Source organism: Oncorhynchus tshawytscha, linkage group LG20 (assembly GCF_018296145.1).
Source record: "Oncorhynchus tshawytscha isolate Ot180627B linkage group LG20, Otsh_v2.0, whole genome shotgun sequence".
Taxonomy (NCBI): domain Eukaryota; kingdom Metazoa; phylum Chordata; class Actinopteri; order Salmoniformes; family Salmonidae; genus Oncorhynchus; species Oncorhynchus tshawytscha.
In genome coordinates, this window is record NC_056448.1 from 4198165 (window position 1) to 4225686 (window position 27522).

Consider the following 27522-nt stretch of genomic DNA (forward strand, 5'->3'; position numbering starts at 1 on the left):
CACATTACATGTTAATAACAAATTAAGGAACATGTACAGTGAACAAAACCAACAAAAACAATGACATTTTCCCTTTAATTGAGGGGAATGATGACTGGAGTGGACGGATTAGATTAAACCTAGATTATACCTAGATTCTGCTGCAGCCACACTGGAAACTCATCAGGACCTCATCCGATTCCATTCTTTCTCTCCGTCTACCTCATTTCCCTCGTTTGCATGTGTTAACTCTGAGGGGGCTATTAAGTGGCCACTTAATGGTGCTTTGTGATGAATGCAAGGGCCGGGAAAGAGAGGGCCGGGGTGAGAGAGTTCTGGCTGCTGCCCGCTCTGCTCTGTGTGATTAATGTGTGTCTGTAGCTCTAGCTGCTCACACTCACCCGGATGGACGTGCACACACACGTGAACGAACGGAAGATTGCACACAAACACACACACTCACACACACGAGGGTGCTTACGTGCACACATAAACGGATGACACACACACGCACACCGAGTAAATGAGAGCTTTTGATAGCTCCACTCACCACAAAGCAATCAAGTGTCTTGGCCGTTGGTAAATATTGCTATGTGAATGCATTATCATTAATTACCAACAGACAAGCGGCTGGGCTGAAGGGCCTTGAACAGACAGTCCCCACGGCCACAAACAATGGGCCTGTTTCCCAGTACACCTTTCCTACCATAACTAGGAAAGAAAACATAGCAGTGAAAATGTCATCACCCATTGACTTCAATGTCGAAATAAACCCAAAAAGCGTTCTTTGTGTATGTGGAGAGTGTGACTGAGTTGACAGAGGACACAGTGGAGGGGAGAGCTGGCAGGGATGTCCTGTATAGGACCAAATGGGAGGCTATCTTTCCTGTTATATATATTTGTAGGTTTGAGGTTAAGCAATTGATACCAAGATGGCTTAGCAGTACAGACGTTGTTTGTCGTCCTCCCGTGTAAATTTGGTATTTTTCATCTTTTTTTGTATATATTTCAATATATTTTCAATTTCTTTTTCCCATTTTAAAATTAAATATACCTTCCGGCAACCCGCCTCACCCAATGTGATACGGATCTGCTATTGTTTAGACCTTATAGCCAGAACCTCCATCACAAGCTATTTAGTCATTGTTAGACAATGCTAGCGGCCTTTACCTTTAGCAAAGACACCAGCCCCTTTTAGCCTGGATAATACTTGCCAGCCTGCCCAGTCTGCACAGCGCGCGTTACCAACCCTGTGCATATCGGACTGTTTTTCTCCACAAATTACTCCAGCTACAATACCTCTATTGCCAACTGGCCTGGACCCTTTGTCGACACGGAGCCCCGCCGTTGCATCACGACTGGTCTGCCGACGTAATTCCATCTGTTTTGCCCTCAACCGGCCTTTGCCGGACGTCGGAGCAGTCGCTTCAACTAGCCCCGGCATGCTAACTTTAAAAAAAAACAAAAAACATTTACGCTGTGTCTCCCTCTTGCTATCGTAGTAACGACTACCTAGCGGCTTCCCTGTTTCATTTATTGCTGTTCACTGGACCCTATAATCATTTGGCTACATAGCTGATGCCTGCTGGACTGTTCATTAATCACAGTACTCCATTTTTATTTATTTTGTTTAACTGTCGGCCCCAGCCTTGAACTCAGGCCCTGTGTGTAGTTAACTGACCCTCTCTGCTCCATTCATCGCCATTTTACCTGTTGTTGTTATCTTAGCTGATTAGCTGTTGTTGTCTTACCCATTGTTGTCTTAGCTAGCTCTTCCAATCAACACCTGTAATTGCTTTATGCCTCACTTTATGTCTCTCTCTAATGTCAATATGCCTTGTATACTGTTATTTAGGATAGTTATCATTGTTTTAGTTCACTGCGGAGCACCTAGTCCCACTCAACATGCCTCAGATACCTCTTTTGTCCCACCTCCCACACACGTGGTGACCTCACCCAGCATAACTAGTGCGTCCAGAGATGCAACCTCTCTTATCGTCACCAAATGCCTAGGTTTACCTCCACTGTACCCGCACCCTACCATACCCCTGTCTGTACATTATGCCCTGAATCTATCCTACCACGCCCAGAAATCTGCTCCTTTTATTCTCTGCACTAGATGACCAGTTTTGATAGCCTTTAGCCGTACCCTCATCCTACTCCTCCTCTGTTCCTCGGGTGATGTGGAGATGTGTCCCCAGGCGCTCTCATTTGTTGACTTCTGTAACCATAAAAGCCTTGGTTTTGTGCATGTTAACATCAGAAGCCTCCTCCCTAAGTTTGTTTTACTCACTGCTTTAGCACACTCTGCCAACCATGATGTCCTTGCCGTGTCTGAATCCTGGTTTAGGAAGGCCACCAAAGATTCTGAGATTTCCATCCCCAACTACAACATTTTCCATCAAGATAGAACCTCCATAGGGGGAGGAGTTGCAGAGATAGAACTTTGCAGGCTGTCATACTTTCCAGATCTATGCCCAAACAGTTCGAGCTCCAAATGTTTAAAAAATGATCTCTCCAGAAATAAGTCTCTCACTGTTGCCGCCTGTTATAGACCCCCCTCAGCTCCCAGCTGTGCCCTGGACACCATATGTGAATTGATTGTCCCCCGTCTATCTTCAGAGTTCATTCTGTTAGGTGACCTAAACTGAGATATGCTTAACCCCCCGACAAACCTACAATATAAGTGTAACGGTTCTCTTGTGGTGAAGGAGAGTCGGACCAAAATGCAGCGTGTAGATTGCGATCCATGTTTAATCAAACAAACGTAACACGAATACACACAAAACACTACAAAACAATAAATGTAACAAAAACCGAAACAGCCTATACTTGTGTCAACTAACACAGCGACAGGAACAAAGACACTAAGGACAATCACCCACACCAAACTCAAAGAATATGGCTGCCTAAATATGGTTCCCAATCAGAGACAACGATAAACACCTGCCTCTGATTGAGAACCACTTCAGACAGCCATAGACTTATCTAGAACACCCCACTAGCTACAATCCCCCATATATATACACCACATACAAAAACCCATGCCACACCCTGGCCTGACCAAATAAATAAAGATAAACACAAAATACTTCGACCAGGGCGTGACAATAAGCTAGATGCTCTCAATCTCACACAAATTATCAAGGAACCCACCAGGTACAACCCTAAATCCGTAAACATGGGCACCCTCATAGATATTATCCTGACACTCTTGCCCTCGAAATACACCTCTGCTGTTTTAAATCAGGATCTCAGCGATCACTGCCTCACTGCCTGCATCCGCTATGGGTCTGCGGTCAAACGACCACCCCTCATCACTGTCAAACGCTCCCTAAAACACTTCTGCGAGCAGGCCTTTCGAGTCGACCTGGCCCGGATATCCTGGAAGGATATTGAACTCATTCCGCCAGTAGAGGATGCCTGGTCATTCTTTAAAAGTAATTTCCTTGCCATCTTAAATAAGCACGCCCCTTTCAAAAAATCTAGAACTAAGAACAGATATAGCCCTTGGTTCACTCCAGACCTGACTGCCCTCGACCAGCATAAAAACATCCTGTGGCGGACTGCAAAAGCATCGAATAGTCCCCGCGATATGCAACTTGTCAGGGAAGTCAGTAACCAATACAAGCAGTCAGTTAGGAAAGCAAAGGCTAGCTTTCTCAAATAGAAATTTGCATCCTGTAGCTCTAACTCCAAAAAGTTTTGGGACACTGTAAAGTCCATGGAGAATAAAAACACCTCCTCCCAGCTGCCTACTGCACTGAGGCTAGGAAACACTGTCACCACCGATAATTCCACGATAATCGAGAATTTCAATAAGCATTTTTCTACGGCTGGCCATGCTTTCCTCCTGGCTACCCCAACCCCGGCCAACAGCTCCGATACTTGCCAAAGCATCCCCAGCTTCTCCTTCACCCAAATCCAGATAGCAGATGTTCTGAAAGAGCTGCAGAACCTGGACCCGTACAAATCAGCTGGACCAGACAATCTGGACCCTCTTTTTCTAAAATTATCCGCCGCCATTGTTGCAACCCTTATTACCACTCTGTTCAACCTCTCTTTCATATCGTCTGAGATCCCTAAAGATTGGAAAGCTGCCGCGGTCATCCCCACTCTAGACCCAAACTGTTACTGACCTATATCCATCCTGTCCTGCCTTTCTAGTCTTCGAAAGCCTTCGAAAGCCAAGTTAACAAACAAATCACTGACCATTTCGAATCCCACCGTACCTTCTCAGCTGTGCAATCCAGTTTCCGTGCTGGTCACGGGTGCACCTCAGCCACACTCAAGGTACTAAACTATATTATAACCGGCATCGATAAAAGACAGTACTGTGCAGCCGTCTTCATCGACCTGGCCAAGGCTTTTGACTCTGTCAATCACCGTATTCTTATCGGCAGACTCAACAGCCTTGGTTTCTCAAATGACTGCCTCGCCTGATTCACCAACTACTTCTCAGATAGAGTTCAGTGTGTCAAATCGGAGGGCCTGTTGTCCGGAACTCTGGCAGTCTCTATAAGGGGTACCACAGGGTTCAATTCTCGGGCCGAATCTTTTCTCCGTATATATCAACAATGTTGCTCTTACTGCGGGTCATTCCCTGATCCACTATGCAGATGACACCATTCTATATGCATCTGGCCCTTCTTTGGATGCTGTGTTAACAAACCTCCAAGCAAGCTTCAATGCCATACAACACTCCTTCCGTGGCCTCCAACTGCTCTTATACGCTAGTAAAACTAAATGCATGCTTTTCAACCAATCGCTGCCCGCACCCGCCTGTCCGACTAGCGTCACTACTCTGGACGGTTCTGACTTAGAATACGTGGACAACTACAAATACCTAGGTGTCTGGCTAGACAGTAAACTCTCCTTCCAGACAAATTAAATCTAGAATCGGCTCCCTATTTCGCAACAAAGCCTCCTTCACTCATGCTGCCAAACATACCCTAGTAAAACTGACTTTGGCGATGTCATTTACAAAATAGCCTCCAACACTCTACTCAGCAAACTGGATGCAGTCTACCACAGTGCCATCTGTTTTGTAACCAAAGCCCCATATACCACCCATCACTGTGACTTGTATGCTCTCGTCGGCTGGCCCTCGCTACATATTCGTCGCCAGACCCACTGGCTCCAGGTCATATATAAGTCTTTGCTAGGTAAAGCTCCGCCTTGACTCAGCTCACTGGTCACCATAACACCAACCTGAAGCACGCGCTCCAGCAAGTATATCTCACTGGTCATCCCCAAAGCCAACACCTAATTTGGCCGCCTTTCCTTCCAGTTCTCTGCTGCCAATGACTGGAACGAATTGCAACAATCTCTGAAGTTGGAGACTTGTATCTCCCTCACTAACTTTAAGCATCAGCTATCTAAGCAGCTTACCGATCACTGCAGCTGTACACAGCCCATTTGTAAATAGCCCATCCAATCTACCTACCTCATCCCCATATTGTTTTTATGAACTTTTTTTCTCTTTTGCACACCAGTATTTCTACTTGCACATCATTATCTGCACATCTTTTACTCCAGTGTTAATTTAGTAAATTGTAATTACTTCGCTACTATGGCCTATTTATTGCCTTACCTCCTCATGCCATTTGCACACACTGTATATAGACTTTTCTATTGTGTTATTGACTGTATGTTTGTTTATTCCATGTGTAACTCTGTGTTGTTGTTTGTGTCGCACTGCTTTGCTTTATCTTGGCCAGGTCGCAGTTGTAAATGAGAACTTGTTCTCAACTGGCCTACCTGGTTAAATAAAAGGTGAAATAAAATGTTTAAAAAAATAGACAGACAGATTTTATATTTCATATATTTTATTTTAAAGGATTTTCTTTTTTTTTAGTACAAAACAAGAACACCCAACACAGCTCCATATCAAGTGGAATATAAGACAACAGAGAGTTACAACAACAGTAAGCGCTCACAGTCAATGCAACCAGTCTGTGTCCAGAAGATCCAGAAACGGAACCCAAATTTCTTGAAATCTAATGGAGGAATTAGTACTGTAAAAATGAATGTTTTCGATATTGAGTTGATCATTTCCGATAGCCCTCTCCGGAAGAGGGGGGGAGGGTATGTGACTTCCATTCTGTGAAGGAGAACCAGGCAGATTTATAGAGATACATCAAGATACAGTATCTCTATATTGAGAACCACACAAACACAAACATATCCCCCAAACTCTGACTTCCTGCGGAAAAGAAGATTGCTGATCGAGTCTGCTCTTTATCAACAATAAATCATTTAGTTTCTGTACTGTTTTATTTAATTTGATTGATTATGATCTTAAACATCATCATTCATTATGGTATTTACTGGTTTATCACATGCATTTCTATTGACGGCTGGTTCTCAATGTGATTCAGCAAAGTGAGTGTGAAAGCAGCTAGGGAGGGAGTTGGCACTGAGAGAGGAGGGATGACTGATGGATTGATCTGATACTTGTTTATGCAGTTTACACACACACACACACACACCTCATCTTGCTGAGTTGCAGCTTAGCGTAGCTCTCTGTATGGCTAGCCCTGTGAACCTCAGCCTCCTCTTATTAGATTTAACCATAAATATTTGATGACTGCTCCTCTCTCTCCCTCGCCCTCTCTTTCTCTCTCTCTCTCTCTCGCTCTCCCTATCTCCCTCTCTAGCTCTCTCAGCCAAGCCAAGGGCATTCAAGGTCGGGAACTGCCGCATCCCTTCTTGTGGGGAGGCAGGGGGCGCAGCCTGGGAGGAGTCACGGGACTAAATGAGTGGAATGGTGGGTATACCCTTCAAACACACCTGGTTCTAGGTGAGATACTGAAAATATGATGAATGGAGGAAAGAGAATATATAGAGTTTGTGAGAAATAAAGTAGAGGTATAAATAAGAAGAGAGCAATGGAAAGACAGAGAGATAGATAGAGAGAGAGACAGAGAGAGAGAGAGACAGAGAGAGAGAGAGAGAGAGAGAGAGAGAGAGAGAGAGAGAGAGAGAGAGAGAGAGAGAGACAGAGAGAGAGAGACAGAGAGAGAGAGAGACAGAGAGAGAGAGAGAGACAGAGAGAGAGAGAGAGAGACAGAGAGAGAGAGAGAGACAGAGAGAAAGAAATGACCAGATAGAGAGCCAGTGACAGCAAGGGTTCTGAGGAGAGAAGCCACGTCAGCCATCCTGGCAGGTGGACTGGATAAAGAAGAGGATATCCACACATCTGCGTTCCCAGTCTCTAGACAGAGAAGAGAGCTGCTAATTATTTCTCCTGTGTTATTGTCGTCTGCCTGCCTGTCCGCCTTCCCGCCTCCCGGAATAATCACACACACACACACACACACACAATCTCCCTACCTCCATGCAGTTTCAAAACATTTGTAGTGGGTCCTGCTCTGTTTTGTTCTGTTCTGAAGCTGGTATTTTCTCAGGCTTAGTTAGCTAGCAGCCAGTAGTGATGGCCCAGGGGCCATCTATTTCCCTCTACTCCTTACGCCTCCCAGCTACCAGAGTCAACAGTTCAACAGCCCCCCGCTCTCCCCCACTACATTCTGTGGATCCCAACTAACTCTCACTCACCCCCCTGCTCCGCTTCTTACACACTCCTGGTCAGTAATGGAGGTGTGGGTCATTACTCCAGGCACGTACACACAGATATACAGTACACACACACACACAGAGGTAAATGAATGTAGGCAAGCAGGCACTCACAGCAAATACTGTACAGCCCTCTAGTCTCTCTCTACCACTTCCCAGCGCTTCAACTTGCAACTCACCTCCACTTGCATGCTTTTACAACCCTACCCAGATCCCTCAGTCAGCACTGCCTCATTCCCTGACTCCCATAGTCCCCTCTGTCCACTGAGGCTACATACAGGTATGATTTATGATTCACTCTCTCTCTGACTATCTGGTAATGACACCCCAGGACACAGTAAATCATCACACACACACACAGAGACACAGATAGACACAGACACACACACAAACACCATCCTACAGTAAACCGTGTATCTCTGGAGCCTTTCAGACAGGTAGCAGCACTTGAAGGGGCCTCCGGAGAGCTGCCACGCAGCCAGGCGAACGACAGGCGGACAAGCCTAGTACTGAAACAGCTGCTTCGGAGGCCTCGTCACACACTATTGCTACATACCATGACAGCGGGAACAGCTCAGAGAGAAATGGGGGGAGGAAGAAGAGGAAGGGCGAGACGGAGAGAGAGGGAGAGCGAGAGGGAGCGAAAGAGAGCCATAGAGAGAGAGAGAGAGAGAGAGAGAGAGAGAGAGAGAGAGAGAGAGAGAGAGAATCTCATAGCTAGAGAGAGAGCTGTAAATGTCAGTGTGTGAGCTGTAATTATGGAGCCGGGCTCAATAGCTGTAGAGTTTGCTCATGAGTGGTGCATTACAGATAAGCATGAATAGAGCACTTGTAGAGAGACCGGAGCTGGTCTCTGCTGTGGAGATATACTTGGCTCTGTTTGTTCAGTGGGGCTGGGCAGTGGGAGGGAAGTAGGAATGGAGAGAGGGAGGGAGGCTGATTGCTTTGGTTAATTCACTATGTGTGAATGAGGGGCTTAGACATGAGTCTCCATTTCTCTCTGCTTGCTACGTGGCTGTACAGTACACAGGGGAGGGGAAGACAAGGGAAATAGAGCACATGGCAAACTGGAGTGTTATAATTGAGTATACAGTGTGTTTGTATCTAAGTGTCTGTAGTTTTAGACTATCTTGCAGTGTTGTAATGTACCGGTCTCGAGTCGAGACCACATATTGAGTGTCTCGGTCTTGTCTTGGTGTTGGATACATTTATACTCGGTTTTGATTCGGTCTCGTAAGTGTCTGTAGTTTTAGACTATCTATGCCATGTTGTAATGTACCGGTCTCGAGTCCGGTGACGAGACCACATATTGAGTGTCTCGGACTTGGATACATTTGTACTTGGTTTTGATTCGGTCTCGAACAGCAAGTACTTTCTTCCGGAGACCAGAGGAGTAAAAAAAGAACCTCATAATTATCAGCTTCCATTCAATCGGCTCATAAAACCGCATACAGACTTGATGTATTTTAAACAGTGGCGAACTTTGAGTCCTTCAGTGTGTGACAGGTTCGTGATTCTAAAAGGACAGTAACCTTAATACCGGCGCACTCATGTAGGAGACGTTTTGAAAAACACAGGGCCAATGGTGTAGTGGAGGCTATACGACTAATCAATTATGTAGTGCAATAGAGAAATCATGCACAAAGTAGCCTACACAATTGCAAAGCACGTGAAATATATTAACCCGAACGCCGCACACAGCCTAGTTTCAGCGGAATAGTATATGCAGGCAGCAAGAGTGTGCACCTCCGTTTTGGCATGGAGTAGCTCACAAAAGAATGACATCGGTAGCCGGTACGGTAGGAAAGACGTTATGATATCTACCAGTGAATGCTAACGAAGGCAACAGCGGGTCTGCAAACCAGGTTTTGAAAAAGTTTAGTCCGAAGTGTTGGCTAGTAGGCTATTTGTGACACGCAATTGTCATAATACGCAGTTTGCGTCAGGGGCTTAGACATGGATGGGCCTGGGTGTACAGAGGCCCACCCACTGGAGAGCCACACGCTGACCGGCCCACGCAATCGGATTGATGTGGTTTAAGCGTTGTTGTGGACTTGAACCATCACGTCTTTTTTCTATTTAAAAAAGAAGTGAGATTTTGAGAGTGAAAATCGGATAAATCTATAGGAAAACTAATAACAAACAGGATTTATTTTTATTTTTTTTACACAGGGTGACTTTCTGTAATGTCTGCTCCCAACGCACACACTCAAACACATAGATCTCTGAACGCAGCTCACTTTCCAGCCCACTTTCCAGTCACCTGAATACAGATCACCTGTTCACACACCTCTATGTCATTTACACACACTATTTAGTTTGGTTCTTTGCGCCCCATCATTGTGAGGTTTTGATACACATTCTATTTGGAGCTCTGTTTATTTCCATATTAGTCCTCCTGTTTATCGTAGTTTTTGGTCATCCAAACTAACGATAACTTTGTGTCTATTTTCTGCCTGTACTTTTGCCTATCAGATTTCCTGTCATCAACCTCTTGCCTGATCTCCCGGACTACATTATTAGCCTTTTTCCCTGCCTGTACTGTTACCTTTTTGGAGTCCCTGTGTATAACCTTCTGCTTGTCCCTGGACCCAGATACCTGCCTCCTGCAGTCCTTTGCCAATAAACACCTGCACTTGAAACCAGCACTCTGTCTTCCATCGTATTCATTACACTTTCCTTCACTGGGTAGGCCGTTTGGGAACTATTTTGCAAAATTCGAGTGTACCCTCTTCTCCAGGCACCACTGTATAGGGCCGATGGAAAGACAGCAGCCACACACATCATGATGTTAAAGCACCGCTACACCACTACATAGGGCTGATGGAAAGACAGCAGTCACACACAGCATGATGTTAAAGCACCGCTACACCACTGCATAGGGCCGATGGAAAGACAGCAGTCACACACAGCATGATGTTAAAGCACCACTACACCACTGCATAGGGCTGATGGAAAGACAGCAGTCACACACAGCATGATGTTAAAGCACCGCTACACCACTGCATAGGGCCGATGGAAAGACAGCAGTCACACACAGCATGATGTTAAAGGACCGCTACACCACTGCATAGGGCTGATGGAGAGACAACAGTCACACACAGCATGATGTTAAAGGATAAGCAGTCCATAAACTCTGACATAATAAGCCAGTAGGTCCCAATCATAAGAATACAAAAACTCAACCATTAAGCATTTCCCAATCAAAATGTACAACAATTATTTCCCATTGCAAAGAACATTTCATGTTTATCCCACAAAGTGACCTGTGACCTAATGTTTAAAGTGGAACTGACAGTGTTTTAACTACTTTGCAGATACGAAACAGACAGACAAATATCAAATTCCCAGTTTATGCTACAAAACCAACTTCATAAGAGGTTTTAAAATAGGTTTTATTTGACTCAACATTCCATGACGTACACTAAGGCATTGTTGGCAGAATAGATAGATACATTGTTGGCAGAATAGATAGATACATTGTTGGCAGAATAGATAGATACATTGTTGGCAGAATAGATGGATACATTGTTGGCAGAATAGATGGATACATTGTTGGCAGAATAGATGGATACATTGTTGGCAGAATAGATGGATACATTGTTGGCAGAATAGATGGATACATTGTTGGCAGAATAGATGGATACATTGTTGGCAGAATAGATGGATACATTGTTGGCAGAATAGATGGATACATTGTTGGCAGAATAGATGGATACATTGTTGGCAGAATAGATGGATACATTGTTGGCAGAATAGATGGATACATTGTTGGCAGAATAGATGGATACATTGTTGGCAGAATAGATGGATACATTGTTGGCAGAATAGATGGATACATTGTTGGCAGAATAGATGGATACATTGTTGGCAGAATAGATGGATACATTGTTGGCAGAATAGATGGATACATTGTTGGCAGAATAGATGGATACATTGGCAGAATAGATGGATACATTGTTGGCAGAATAGATGGATACATTGTTGGCAGAATAGATGGATACATTGTTGGCAGAATAGATGGATACATTGTTGGCAGAATAGATGGATACATTGTTGGCAGAATAGATGGATACATTGTTGGCAGAATAGATGGATACACTGTTGGCAGAATAGATGGATACACTGTTGGCAGAATAGATGGATACATTGTTGGCAGAATAGATGGATACATTGTTGGCAGAATAGATGGATACATTGGCAGAATAGATGGATACATTGTTGGCAGAATAGATAGATACATTGTTGGCAGAATAGATGGATACATTGTTGGCAGAATAGATGGATACATTGTTGGCAGAATAGATGGATACATTGGCAGAATAGATGGATACATTGTTGGCAGAATAGATGGATACATTGTTGGCAGAATAGATGGATACATTGTTGGCAGAATAGATGGATACATTGTTGGCAGAATAGATGGATACATTGTTGGCAGAATAGATGGATACATTGTTGGCAGAATAGATGGATACATTGTTGGCAGAATAGATGGATACATTGTTGGCAGAATAGATGGATACACTGTTGGCAGAATAGATGGATACACTGTTGGCAGAATAGATGGATACATTGTTGGCAGAATAGATGGATACATTGTTGGCAGAATAGATGGATACATTGTTGGCAGAATAGATAGATACATTGTTGGCCGAATAGATAGATACATTGTTGGCAGAATAGATAGATACATTGTTGGCAGAATAGATGGATACATTGTTGGCAGAATAGATGGATACATTGGCAGAATAGATGGATACATTGTTGGCAGAATAGATAGATACATTGGCAGAATAGATAGATACATTGTTGGCAGAATAGATAGATACATTGGCAGAATAGATGGATACATTGTTGGCAGAATAGATGGATACATTGTTGGCAGAATAGATAGATACATTGGCAGAATAGATGGATACATTGTTGGCAGAATAGATGGATACATTGGCAGAATAGATGGATACATTGTTGGCAGAATAGATGGATACATTGTTGGCAGAATAGATGGATACATTGTTGGCAGAATAGATAGATACATTGTTGGCAGAATAGATAGATACATTGTTGGCAGAATAGATGGATACATTGGCAGAATAGATGGATACATTGGCAGAATAGATGGATACATTGTTGGCAGAATAGATGGATACATTGTTGGCAGAATAGATAGATGCATTGGCAGAATAGATAGATACATTGTTGGCAGAATAGATGGATACATTGTTGGCAGAATAGATGGATACATTGTTGGCAGAATAGATGGATACATTGTTGGCAGAATAGATGGATACACTGTTGGCAGAATAGATGGATACACTGTTGGCAGAATAGATGGATACATTGTTGGCAGAATAGATGGATACATTGTTGGCAGAATAGATGGATACATTGGCAGAATAGATGGATACATTGTTGGCAGAATAGATAGATACATTGTTGGCAGAATAGATGGATACATTGTTGGCAGAATAGATGGATACATTGTTGGCAGAATAGATGGATACATTGGCAGAATAGATGGATACATTGTTGGCAGAATAGATGGATACATTGTTGGCAGAATAGATGGATACATTGTTGGCAGAATAGATGGATACATTGTTGGCAGAATAGATGGATACATTGTTGGCAGAATAGATGGATACATTGTTGGCAGAATAGATGGATACATTGTTGGCAGAATAGATGGATACATTGTTGGCAGAATAGATGGATACACTGTTGGCAGAATAGATGGATACACTGTTGGCAGAATAGATGGATACATTGTTGGCAGAATAGATGGATACATTGTTGGCAGAATAGATGGATACATTGTTGGCAGAATAGATAGATACATTGTTGGCAGAATAGATAGATACATTGTTGGCAGAATAGATAGATACATTGTTGGCAGAATAGATGGATACATTGTTGGCAGAATAGATGGATACATTGGCAGAATAGATGGATACATTGTTGGCAGAATAGATAGATACATTGGCAGAATAGATAGATACATTGTTGGCAGAATAGATAGATACATTGGCAGAATAGATGGATACATTGTTGGCAGAATAGATGGATACATTGTTGGCAGAATAGATAGATACATTGGCAGAATAGATGGATACATTGTTGGCAGAATAGATGGATACATTGGCAGAATAGATGGATACATTGTTGGCAGAATAGATGGATACATTGTTGGCAGAATAGATGGATACATTGTTGGCAGAATAGATAGATACATTGTTGGCAGAATAGATAGATACATTGTTGGCAGAATAGATGGATACATTGGCAGAATAGATGGATACATTGGCAGAATAGATGGATACATTGTTGGCAGAATAGATGGATACATTGTTGGCAGAATAGATAGATGCATTGGCAGAATAGATAGATACATTGTTGGCAGAATAGATGGATACATTGGCAGAATAGATAGATACATTGTTGGCAGAATAGATGGATACATTGTTGGCAGAATAGATAGATACATTGGCAGAATAGATAGATACATTGTTGGCAGAATAGATGGATACATTGTTGGCAGAATAGATGGATGCAGTTCAATGCATGAATAATATAATTTACCAATACATTTCTTGATAGTCCAAAAAATATTGCTTGTCAGGTTGTAAATCACAGCTGGCCTGGTAACGTTACATTGTTTGCTGCCTCAATTCGGCATGCACTGTTTCAGTTTCAATGACTCAATATTCTGGAGAAAAATGGACAAATGTAACTAACGTTGTGAATGTCAATACAATCAAACTATCAAGACCACAAGTCAGTCATAATGTGGCTAATAGGCTAGTTTACAGTATAAATGTATGTAGCACGCTAAAAACACAGAGCCTAACGTTAGCTAGATAGCTAGCTAACTGCTAGGAGATTGTCATGACATGCAATTGGAGGAGTAGGTGAGTGACTGACTTTTCCCCTCGTATTGTTTTTCAGTGGCTATACACATCTAGAGATGCATGTGTCATTTGGTTAGCTTGAACGAGAACTTGAACGACTGTTATCCAGTTAGCATATCTCTTGAGTTCGCAAATTCACTCTGGCGATCTACTCCAATTTCAGAGAGCTCTCGTCTGTGTGTGCCAGAGCGCAGAATAACTGATTAATTTACCAACGTGCAACACCCTGCTGAATATGACGAACTTAGGCAAAAAAGTAATAGTTGGTAAATAACACTCTAGATAACATGTGAACAGCCTATCCAGCTCTGCTACAGCGAGCAAAATGGTCAGAGTGAGGTGTTCTCTCATTTGTGTCTGGAAGTAGCTAGCGAGCTAGCCAACTTTAGCCAGTTAGCTTTGGTGCTTGGTTGGGACAAGCAAATTCCCCATGGTTTATTAGTGCAATTTTGACGGTCAACTAGCTGAAAAAGTGTCTGAGGGTTTATCTAATGTTCCTTTAGCTCATCTTGCTCTGGCTAGCATTAGTTGTTGATCTTGTTGTTGATGGTGTGCATAACTGAGGGAGAGAGAGCCTACAAGCATTTCTCTACACCCGCAATAACATCTGCTAAACACGTGTATGTGACCAATACGATTTGATGGACCTTTTCATGTTTGTTTGACCAATAACACTGTGAAGTTCCCAAATGTAAGAGGACTCCCGAGGTGTTTACACATTTGCAGAAGTCCATTCAGGTGTATTTTCTGTCTTTTGGCAAATGCGCTCTAAAGTCGCACTGTAGCAACAGCATGTAAACACACAGTAAGGTTGAAAGTGTATGATGGCAGGCCCATGTGGCAAATGGCTTGTTTGTATAAAGGTCTACTGTAGCTCTGATTGGCTATAGCGCACGGGTCTCTGTAGACTGCGGTCCTGGACATGACAGATGTTTTTATTCTGTTTTATTTACTGCCGTGTCTATTAATTGTATATGTAATCCCCAAACATTCTATGAATTGAAGTTGTTGCTTGTCAGATTTCTTGTTGTTGTTGTGTGTTGTGTTTTATTCTTCCTGGGGGTGTCACTCCAAAATGTTGCCCTAACACAGTTGAATGGCAGATGTCTTTATCTAGCTTCTGATGCCATAGCCAATGGCTGACTTAGGTAGCTAGATTTATCTTCCTAGAGACCAGCAAAGAAAAATCCTGATTGGATTTTTTTTTTCAGTGTTAACCCTTTCCTTTCCCCCCCAAAATGAAGAAATTAAATAAGAACATAATCGATTTGCTCCGGTCTTGTTCTTGAATCAGTCTTGCTTTAGATGGTCTCGAACACAACAGTGCTGTCTTGTCATTATTATTATTATTTTTATTATAGGATCTGAGGAAGAATAAACAAAATATTACACATTGTTAAGTCTCTCGTCACAGCCTTAACATTAGCTGATTTAGTTCTCAGTGCCATTATCTACATATTAATTACACCAAATGACTACAAATGCCCTTATTAGTCCCCAAACGCCAACCATGTTCAGCAGATCTCCAGTGTGCTGAGGTCAAGCTGTCCCTCCTCAGCCTCTCTGACCTTTAGGTCATCAGGAACTTGACCCCTGACCTCTACCTCAGAGTTTGGTCACCTGCATCCTCTGGGGGGTAATAAGGTTTACCAGATGGTGATACATAAAGATCATTATTCACATTAACTAGTTCTACACCCCGAGGCGTAGCATTTCAGCATACCATAGGAGATAGCACAGAAGTATATCCTGAAATCGACACGACACATTTGAATCCTCTTGAAAGATCACCAGAGTCACCTAAATAACACACATAGAGATTTGTGAACCTAGAGAGAATAAGAAAGTATTGCACTATCCCTGAGTCCTTGACCAGAGTGAGGTCCCTCAGAGTAGACACTAAACACACATACTGACAGGATGCAAGTGCACAGGAGAGGAGAACACCATGTCATTAGCAGCACCAGTCTTGGCTCCACACAAGGAAGAAGAGATGAGGCACAGATAGCAGGGCAGGGTCTGCGTCTGGCTAGGACTCCTATCACCACCGCGTGGTGAAAGATACGCCACTGCACCTCCATGTGCTGTGCCAACGCTCTACTGTCCTGTGATGAAGGTTTAGTACCGAGTATAGAGGCTTTACTGTTAGCTTGGAATTGGTTTATCTGCTGATCTGACAGGGATGAGACCAGACTACATGCTCCTTGCTTTGTATTCTCGCTATCTTTGCCCCGCCACACTACCTTCCCACCTTACGTAATACTTGTGGTTCTACATCATCATTCTTACCTCATCCTATCTGCTAAGCTCCTATTTGAATTCCAGCTGTGTCTGCACATGCACACACACACAGACAGACAACACACATCACCAGCCCCTAGTATAAATGGGCTGTGTGGCGGATGGTATTGGTCGTGTTGAGAAGTGGAGTCATCCGCGGCAGTGATCAACGCTGTTTGTTGCATGGAACTACGATGAATGATCCTTTCTGTTTACTCCTGAACTACTGTCACGCACAAGTATATATACACACACACATACACGCAAGAATACGCACGCACACACAGGCATTAAAAAAGAAGATTGAACACAAGTACCTCAATACAGTGTTTCAAAGTAACCCCAAGTCTCCCCACACTGCCATACTACCAACCCTCTCCATACCAACCCTATCAACTCATTAATCCAAGAGGTCCTAAGGCAAAATGTGACCAAGGTGTGATCGCCAGGGCAACAGAGCACTCTACAACTGATGCAAAGCTTCTATTCTAATAAAGGGATGGGTCCTCCAAGATAGAGTAGAGAATCAAAACACAAGAACAGTCTTTGTTTTTTCTCCTCCTACCTCCACTCTCCAGCCCTCCATAACCTAACTGGCATCGCTGATCCCAAGTGGAGTGACTGACCCTGGGGCACGGATGGGGAGGCACTCCCCTCTATCCCCTTCACCTCCCAGGAGCTCTGGACAAGGCCGACTCTTCTGGTGTGAAGAGGACTGCTCTTAACAACAACACCCTGGACTGTGCTGTACTGTACTGTACTGTGCTGTACTGTGCTGTGCTGTGCTGTGCTGTGCTGTGCTGTGCTGTGCTGTGCTGTGCTGTACTGTGCTGTGCTGTGCCAGGTAGCTAAAGCTGGAGAAGCATCTTAGCAACCAACTCCCTTGTCCTGGAAAAGAGAGGGGGAGAGAGAGGGATAATGTAGAGATAGAGGATAAAGGGATGAAAGACAGATGAGGAGACAGAGAAAAAAAAAAAATAAAGAGAGAGAGAGAGAGAGAGAGAGAGAGAGAGAGAGAGAGAGAGAGAGAGAGAGAGAGAGAGACAGAGGGAGACAGAGAGACAGAGAGAGACAGAGAGAGACAGAGAGAGAGAGAGACAGAGAGAGAGAGAGAGAGAGAGAGAGAGAGAGAGAGAGAGAGAGAGAGAAAATAAATATAAATAAAGAGGGAGTGGGAAGGGAAAGAGAGAGGACAGGGAGACAGGCAAGAGAGAGAGAGCGAGAGAGAAAAAGAGAGGGGACGAAGGAGAGCGAGAGAGTGAGAGAGAGAGGAAAAAAAGAGGAGAGAAGGAGGGCAACAGAGAGCAGAGAGCACCTGCTGTTCAGTCAGCTGCGTGGAAGAGAAGAGGAGGAACGAGCACACCATGGAAGTCACCTTCAAGTGTTCCTGGTCCCTGTGTGTGTGTTTATCCTGATGGATCCTGCAGTGTGTGTGTGTGTGTGTGTGTGTGTACTAAGAAGCTCTCAGGTGGAGGGCTGAGGAAGAGGACTGCACCACTGCTGACACAATGATGTCAAACTGTGAGATCTAGTGATAGCAAAAAGTGTTAAAAGATTAATCACATTCACCATCATGCTATAATTTGCCAACATGTTGTATTGATTGATAGAAAACATGGTTAACACTAACACCCCTAACCACACAGATATTGCCTAAAAAATGTCATGCAAAATCTTAATTCAAAACCGTTTGATGTCCCCATTGATTCTCCCTGCTGGTACATTGTGTTGGGAGTTGTGGCACATGCAGGCTGGGTCTAAAGAGAGCGAGAGAGAAAGAGTTGGTACCCCAAGCAGGCTGATTGTTGACTAACCAGCTAGAGAGGTAGAGAGAGGGGAGTCCGAGTGGTGTGATGAATGCTGATTGATGTCACCCCCGTGCTAATGTCTAATGTCTGACTCACTTGTAGAACAGAGATGATAATCCATAGAGAGCTTCAAGGCCTGTGTGGGAGAGTAGAAAGAATCTAACTTCACTTTACCCACAGACCTAATTCAACGGGATAACATGGAGTGCTATTAATCCACTTTTTTAGACCCGATATTGCATACCAGACACCATATATGGAGGGCTCCCGAGTGGCTCAGCGGCCTAAGGCACTGCACCTCAGTGTAAGAGGCATCACTACAGTCCCTGGTTCGATTCCGGGCTGTATCACATCCGGCCGTGATTGGGATTCCTATAGGGCGGAGCACAATTGGCCCAGCATCGTCCGGGTTTGGCCAGTGTAGGCCGTCATTGTAAATAAGAATTTGTTCTTAGCTGACTTGCCTAGTTAAATATAAAAATACATATATATCCTGATGCCTAGTCACCTTGCCCCTATACATATCTACCTCTACCATTCCAGTACCCCTGCACATTGTAAATATGGTAGTGGAACTGACTGACTTCTTGTTTTTTTTGTTCTACTCTATGTTATTTTTAGTATGACTTATGTTATTGATTGTTGGGTTTGGAACTGGCAAGAAAAGGCATTTCACTGTACTTGGGCATGTGACGTTAAAACTCGAAAATTGAAGAGCAGAGATGCAAAACAGCGCTCAAATAAATAATTCACGCCAATATGTTTCAGTAAGCTGGAATTGAGCCTTCCCTGTGGTGTCAAGAAAATAATTGATCAGGTCTCCCTTCACCAGACATCTGTTTATTTGACGGTCGGTGAGCAGCTCTTCTTTTTCTCATCCCTTCACCTGTCACCCCCCCCCCTCTCTCTTTGTCTCACTCTTTCCTCTAAGGCAGCAGAGTGGGGAGCAATACAGGAGGAGGAAGAAGGCCATGTTGAGAGAGAGAAATGGAAAGAGAGAAGTTCTGTGTGGATGATCTAATTTTCAACACAATGAGCGCAACTCATCTATAACCCACGGTGTCAATTAATAATACGTTTTCATTTTACATGAACTCAATGAAATGTATCTCAAGGTTTACAGACTGAAATATTGCAGGTGAGGAAAGCGAGGTCAGTATTTCCGTTAATGTCTCTGTATCTTTCTTCATCTCCCTATGCCTGTACTGCTGGTCGTACATTGATGTGGCATTGAGGGGGAGTGACCTATTTCATCTCAATAAATGAGATAAGGAAGGGAGGAGAGATGGAGGTGGTGAAAGAGAGAGGAGAGGGAGGGAGTGAGCACGTTCAAGATCGGAGAGAGATGGGGAGAGAGAGAGAGAGAACTATGAATTATTGACATCTTGTTGTGGTCTGGGTGAAATTAGACCAGGACACACAGAGAGATGACTGTCAACAGCCCTATGAGAACATGTGGGTACACACACACACACACACACACACACACACACACACACACACACACACACACACACACACACACACACACACACACACACACACACACACACACACACACACACACACACACACACACACACACACACACACACACACGATGCCACGATGTTAGGAAAGCTGGAGGACTAACCAAAACTAAAGGGAGATAGCAGTCGTATAATAGAGTTGAATAGATCTCAACTGTCCATCTGAGGAAGGAAAAGAGATGAAGACTGATGATGGATCAGACTTCAGTATTCAGTGACGCTGAAAGCCGTGTGCCTGTGCAGGTCTGAAACCATATTCTCATACAAACTCACTGACAGCCCTGAGCCTCATAACTACCCAGTGCTGTCTCACAACTTTCCCCTCCTCACACCCCCCTTCCTCACACCTCCTCTCCTTCTCCTGACTCTCCCACCTCCCGCCTCCCCTACAACCTCCTCCCCCGCCTCTCGTCTCTATCACATTGGTTCTGTGATTGATGCCCAAGCTCATAGAGAGTCGAGGGCTCATACGTCAACAGCCGTTGTCACGTTACTAGTTATTACCCTTCACGCAGGCTGTCAGAGCAACCCGTGTGCCAACCAGGCTCTTAGAAGACCCAATAAAAACAGGAATCGAGAATATCACACATACTCACGCACGACAGCACGCACACACACACACACACGCACACATACACATACACACGCAAACACAGTGAGCATGCAAGCACAAACAAACACACAAACGAAAAACCTCCTAAAACCAGTTGATTCCAAGAACAGGCCTGCCGTCTGCATCTCAAACAGCTGCGGTGTTGTTGACAGGTTTGTACGTGTGTGATCAATAAAAACCAGTCGATGACTCTCGGATTCTATGGGATGCCACCAAAGATTTCATAACAAAAAATGATCCAACTGCATTTGCATCTGGGTTGAATAAATCCAAATATAAGATGTCAGAATTGAAAATGTCGTTACCTGCGTTAGAGCGTTATAAGACCAGGTAGGTCTTACTCTTTCCAGAGTCAAGACAGAACTTCATTTATTGATAAGGCAGAGAGCGTTATAAGACCAGGTAGGTCTGACTCTTTCCAGAGTCAAGACAGAACTTCATTTATTGATAAGGCAGAGAGCGTTATAAGACCAGGTAGGTCTGACTCTTTCCAGAGTCAAGACAGAACTTCATTTATTGATAAGGCAGAGAGCGTTATAAGACCAGGTAGGTCTGACTCTTTCCAGAGTCAAGACAGAACTTCATTTATTGATAAGGCAGAGAGCGTTATAAGACCAGGTAGGTCTGACTCTTTCCAGAGTCAAGACAGAACTTCATTTATTGATAAGGCAGAGAGCGTTATAAGACCAGGTAGGTCTGACTCTTTCCAGAGTCAAGACAGAACTTCATTTATTGATAAGGCAGAGAGCGTTATAAGACCAGGTAGGTCTGACTCTTTCCAGAGTCAAGACAGAACTTCATTTATTGATAAGGCAGAGAGCGTTATAAGACCAGGTAGGTCTGACTCTTTCCAGAGTCAAGACAGAACTTCATTTATTGATAAGGCAGAGAGCGTTATAAGACCAGGTAGGTCTGACTCTTTCCAGAGTCAAGACAGAACTTCATTTATTGATAAGGCAGAGAGCGTTATAAGACCAGGTAGGTCTTACTCTTTCCAGAGTCAAGACAGAACTTCATTTATTGATAAGGCAGAGAGCGTTATAAGACCAGGTAGGTCTTACTCTTTCCAGAGTCAAGACAGTACTTCATTTATTGATAAGGCAGAGAGCAGAATTTGCCATCCATCGAGTTAGTCTCAACCATTGCTTCCGTGGTCATCGTCCTGGTCGTTTACTGGCCAACAAGCTACACAGCATTGATCGGTTCGCTGATTTAGCAACTACTGAATCTGAAACGGGAATTACTATCAGAACCCAAATGAATGAATCTGTCACGTTCTGACCTTTATTTCCTTTGGTTTGTCATTATTTAGTTTATGATTTATGATTTTGGGGATCTCTATTTCTATGCCTAGTATGGTTCTCAATCAGAGGCAGGTGTCATTAGTTGTCTCTGATTGAGAATCATACTTAGGTAGCCTGGGTTTCACTGTTTGTTTGTGGGTGATTGTCTATGTTAGTTGCTTGTGTCATCACAGTTCTTATGATAGCTTCACGGTCGTTATTTGTTTATTTGGTTTTGTACAGTTTACTTCGTGTTTTTTGTCATCATCTATTTAAATGATGCATTCACACCACGCTGCGCTTTGGTCCGCTTCTTACGACGATCGTGACAGAATCACCCACCAACCAAGGACCAAGCGGCGTGGTGACAGGCAGCGGCAGCAGGAGCAGTGCAAAGAGGAATGGACATGGGAGGACGAGTTGGATGGAAATGGGCACAGCCAGGAGAATATCGCCGCCCCAAGGAAGAGCTGGAGGCAGCGAAGGCGGAGAGGCGCTGGTATGAGGAGGCAGCACGGCGGCGTGGATGGAAGCCCGAAAAATGTATTGGGCGGAGGCACACAGGAAGTGTGGCGAAGCCAGGTAGGAGACCTGCGCCAACTTCCTGTGCTTACCGGAGGGCGAGAGAGACCGGGCAGGCACCGTGTTACGCTGTGGAGCGCACGGTGTCCCCAGTGCGGGTGCATAGCCCGGTGCGGTACATACCAGCTCCTCGCATCAGCCGGGCTAGAGTGGGCATCGAGCCAGGTGCCATGAAGCCGGCTCTACGCATCTGGTCTCCAGTGCATCTCCTTGGGCCGGCGTACATGGCACCAGCCTTACGCATGGTGTCGCCGGTTCGCCAGCACAGCCCAGTGCGGGCTATTCCACCTCGCCGCACTGGCAGGGCGACCGGGAGCACTCAACCAGGTAATGTTGGGCAGGCTTGGTGCTCAAGAGCTCCAGTGCGCCTGCACGGTCCGGTCTATCCAGTACCACCTCCACGCACCAGCCCTCCGGCGGCAGCCCCCCGCACCAGGCTGTCTCTTCGTCTCATCCCTACAGGTGCTCCCGCCTGTCCAGCGCTGCCGGAGCCTTCCTCCTCTCCAGTGCTGCCGGAGTCTCCCATCTGTCATGAGCCGCCAGAGCCGCCAGTCAGCATGGAGCCGCCAGAGCCGCCAGTCAGCATGGAGCCGCCAAAGCCGCCAGTCAGCCAGGATCTGCCAGAGCCGCCAGTCAGCCAGGATCTGCCAGAGTCGTCAGCCAGTCCGGAGCTGCCCTTCAGTCCGGAGCTGCCCTTCAGTTCCGAGCTGCCCCTCAGTCCAGTGGGGCCATTTAGAAGGGTCGCCGTGTTTAGGAGGCCACGGAGGCGGACAATGAGGCGGAGAAAGACTGTGGTGAAGTGGGGTCCACGTCCCGCGCCTGAGCCGCCACCGCGGACAGACGCCCACCCAGACCCTCCCCTATAGGTTAGAGTTTTGCGGCTAGAGTCCGCACCTTTGGGGGGGGGGTACTGTCACGTTCTGACCTTTATTTCCTTTGTTTTGTCATTATTTAGTATGGTCAGGGCGTGAGTTGGGGTGGGCTGTCTATGTTTGTTTTTCTATGATTTTGGGGATTTCTATGTTTCGGCCTAGTATGGTTCTCAATCAGAGGCAGGTGTCATTAAATGATGCATTCACACCACGCTGCGCTTTGGTCCACTTCATACGACGATCGTGACAGAATCAAAGACTCTCGCTTCGATAAAGAACTGTACACCTCTGATTGTTAATCCACACCAAACCAGATGAAGAACTCCTCTTCTCAACAGAACACGCCACCTCGCTGGGAGCCCAAATCTCTCTCAGTGAAGTCAAAAAGGGCATTGCATAGCAAGAATAAAGGCAAATCATCGGGATGGGACCGTATTCCCCCTGAGGTCTGTTAAAAATGTTGAATCAATTAGGTCCGCTATGGCTCGAAATGACTAACACAGCCGTTCACAAAGGTCCATTTGGGAAAGATGTGAATACAGCCCGAATTTATCTTTCATTTAAAAAAAAAGGCAATGTTGCCACCTAATGTTCTCCATATTGCCTCCTATCTTTAATAAACACCATGTCTTTAAACTGCCATCCAGTCTCCAGACTTAATTACCCAAATTGGTCCACGTGGACCGGAGTGGGTTTGTTAAAAACCCATTTATCCTCGGACAACGTCCTTCGACTATTACACATCTGAGATGCTTCATCAGGAACAACACTTCCTTGGGTTGTATTGTCTCTCAATGCAGAAAAAGCTTTTGATCGACTAGAATGGACATAATGCCAAGACTGTGCAAAGCTGTCATCAAGGCAAAGGGTGGCTCCTTTGAAGAATCTCACATTTCAAATATATTTTGATTTGTTTAACACTTCTTTGGTTACTACATGGTTCCATATGTGTTATTTCATAGTTTTGATGTCTTCACTACTATTCTACAATGTAGAAAATAGTTTTAAAAAATCAAGAAAAACCCTTGAATGAGTAGGTGCGTCTAAACGTTTGACTGGTACTGTAGTAAAATGCATTTTGGGCAGTTATTTTTCTAACAAAATGTTATCTAGAATAAAAACTGTACAACATATGAACAATTCCCTCTAGGCAAGTCTGGAGAATATATCTAAGGATAACCACGCAACATTTGATGAATGCAGATGCTTCTGAAGCTGAGAAAAAACGAGTTTGCATGTGGTAAGAGTCTGAGTTTTGGGAAATGGCTGTTAAGGCGGTGTAAGGGAGTCGAAGTCAGGTGCAGGAGAGCAGAATAGAATAAACAGGCGCACTTTTATTCCGTTCAACACAAAAAAATGACATAAGTGGCCAAAAACACGGAACATAAACTATAAAAGTGTGAACGTGAACAATGAACAATTACACACAAAGACATGATGGGGAACAGAGGACTAAATGAACAATCACACACAAAGACATGATGGGGAACAGAGGACTAAATGAACAATTACACACAAAGACATGATGGGGAACAGAGGACTAAATGAACAATCACACACAAAGACATGATGGGGAACAGAGGACTAAATGAACAATTACACACAAAGACATGATGGGGAACAGAGGACTAAATGAACAATCACACACAAAGACATGATGGGGAACAGAGGACTAAATGAACAATTACACACAAAGACATGATGGGGAACAGAGGACTAAATGAACAATTACACACAAAGACATGATGGGGAACAGAGGACTAAATGAACAATTACACACAAAGACATGATGGGGAACAGAGGACTAAATGAACAATCACACACAAAGACATGATGGGGAACAGAGGACTAAATGAACAATTACACACAAAGACATGATGGGGAACAGAGGACTAAATGAACAATTACACACAAAGACATGATGGGGAACAGAGGACTAAATGAACAATTACACACAAAGACATGATGGGGAACAGAGGACTAAATGAACAATCACACACAAAGACATGATGGGGAACAGAGGAATAAATACATGTAGATTGATTGGGGAATGAAAACCAGGTGTGTATGGAACAAGACAAAACAAATGGACATATGAAAAATGGAGCGGTGATGACTAGAAAGCCGAAAGCTAAATGAGAGAGCAGCAGTGTGATTCCCATCAATGTGCTATGTAGATATCAATCATAAGTGATATCCGTATAGTCGTAGACTACACCACTGCTGTCATCCTTACCTCCAAACATTTATTCAAGTTGGATAATCTTTGGATGCCGACAGCAGTCGCACCATTGGAAGACAGCTTGGACTGTAGCCTGGAAAAGCCTTCCGCCTTTTTTCAATGCTGATTTGAATGTCATTGAGAAAACAGAGAAGTGTCAAAGATTTTTTTTCCCAAACATCCTTTCTGAATTTATAAGTAATACTCAAAGTAATCATCCAGTTTTTCAAAAGTATCGGTAATCTGATTACAATATTTACATGTAATCTGTTACTCCCCAACCCTGTTGATGGTTGATACATTGTTGATATACATTGACAGTGTACTGGGGGTGGGCAATAGATGCAAACACAGACCCAGGTCGCTCCTAGACAGACAGGAGCTGTGTGTGTATGCGTGCGAGCGAGCGTGTGCGTGTTTCAGCCATCTTGCCTCCTATCTCCAGGACAGGACAGAACGATGTCTGAACAGTGATACCCCTGCCCGATATAGAGCCGTCAATCAGGCCCTGACTGGCTGTCTGGAAACAACCTGGGTCACACACACACACACACACACACACACACACACAGTCCCTATTCTCACTCCCACATATCTCCCTGTCACCTCACTGATTCATACACAAACATAACGACAATAACCTCACATCATGTTCACACGGGCGAACACACATCAATATAGCCTACTGAATGCGATGGTAATTTATAGATCCATGTGATGCATCATTAAACATTGAACATGAAACATCATTAAACACGGTACCAAATGGCACCCTATTCCCTATATAGTGCATTACTTTTGACCAGAGCAGTGCATTATATAGGGAATAGGATGCCATTTGGGACGTTGTTAGTAAGGCATTCACTGTGTACTCATATGTAATTAAAGACTATTTATAATTCTGACAACACCTAATTTGACATGCACACATATGACCAATTTGTCCGTAGTTCCTTGTTTAAACATGCATGCACTCTAAGTTAATAAGCTGGTAATAACTAAGCACTAATTGGGAGCCTGATTCATCTACTGAACCAAAATATAAACTCAACGTGTAAAGTGTTGGTTCCATGTTTCATGAGCAGAAATAAAAGATACCAGAAATGTTCTATACACACAAAAAGCTTATTTCTCTCAAATGTTCACTCCCATGTTCACACAAATTTGTTCACTCCCATGTTACTGAGCATTTCTCCTTTGCCAAGATAATCCATCCACCTGACAGGTGTGGCATATCAAGAGGCTGATTAAACAGCATGATCATTACACAGGTGCACCTTGTGCTGGGGGCAATAAAAGGCCACTCTAAAATGTGAAGTTGTGTCACACAACACAATGCCACAGAGGTCTCCAGTTTTGAGGGATTGTGCAATTGGCATGCTGACTGCAGGAATGTCCACCAGAGCTGTTGCCAGAGAATTACATGTTAATTTCTTTACCATAAGCTGTCTCCAACGTTGTTTTAGAGAATTTGGCAGTACGTCTAACCGGCCTCACAACTGCAAACCACGTGTAACCACGCCAGCCCAGGACCTCCGCTTTTTCACTATAGGGATCGTCTGAGACCAGCCACCAGGACAGCTGATGAAACTGAGGAGTATTTCTGTCTGTAATAAAGCCCTTTTGTGGAGAAAAGTCATTCTGATTGGCTGGGTCTGGCTACACAGTGGGTAGGCCTATTGCCTTCCCAGGCCCAACCATGGCTGCACCCCTGCCCAGTCATGTGAAATTCATTGATTAGGGCCTAATGAATTTATTTCAATTGACTCATTTCCTTATATGAACTGTAACTCCGTAAAATTGTTGAAATTGTTGCATGTTGCTTTTATATTTTTGTTCAGTATACAGTACATTATAATTAGCTGTAAT